Source organism: Theobroma umbraticum, unplaced genomic scaffold, assembly GCF_002168275.2.
Source record: "Theobroma umbraticum cultivar Fairchild unplaced genomic scaffold, ASM216827v3 scaffold_228.0, whole genome shotgun sequence".
Classification (NCBI taxonomy): domain Eukaryota; kingdom Viridiplantae; phylum Streptophyta; class Magnoliopsida; order Malvales; family Malvaceae; genus Theobroma; species Theobroma umbraticum.
In genome coordinates, this window is record NW_018397274.1 from 592,972 (window position 1) to 593,413 (window position 442).

The window sequence follows — 442 nt, forward strand, 5'->3', positions numbered from 1 at the left end:
TATATTTAGAAATAAAACTTTACGTGCCTTGAATTATAAAAAAAAAAAGTAATAGTTTTTCATGTCATAATCTTTATTTTTATTTTAAAAAATTCTAATTCCAAATTTGCAAGATATAGGCAATCATTTATATACATTTTTAAGAACATTTTCATGGTATATTTTTGTGTTTCTTTTAGTGAATTGGGGAATATTTTTCATAACATTCTGTTGCATATTTTGTTCTATAATAATGAAAGTCTAGAGTTGATATTTCAACCAAAGAAGATTCCTATGCTCCATCCTCGTCAATGTTTTAGGCATTGTTAATTTCTCTCTCTCTCTACTCTCCTTATTTTCTTTTCATCATATCCAAATTGTATAAAACTTGATTACGAGGAGAAACATTAAACCAATGAAAATAAAGGGATTATAGTAATGTACGTACACAAATATTGGTCAA

The 442-nt window shown here is 25.6% G+C and overlaps 1 protein-coding gene across 1 annotated transcript in view; it reads left to right on the forward strand.

Annotated features, from left to right (window-relative positions):
* LOC110427310 (tetrahydroberberine oxidase-like) overlaps positions 1-442 on the forward strand; it is a 6,259-nt gene that overhangs the window by 1,738 nt on the left and 4,079 nt on the right. The window lies entirely within an intron of this gene.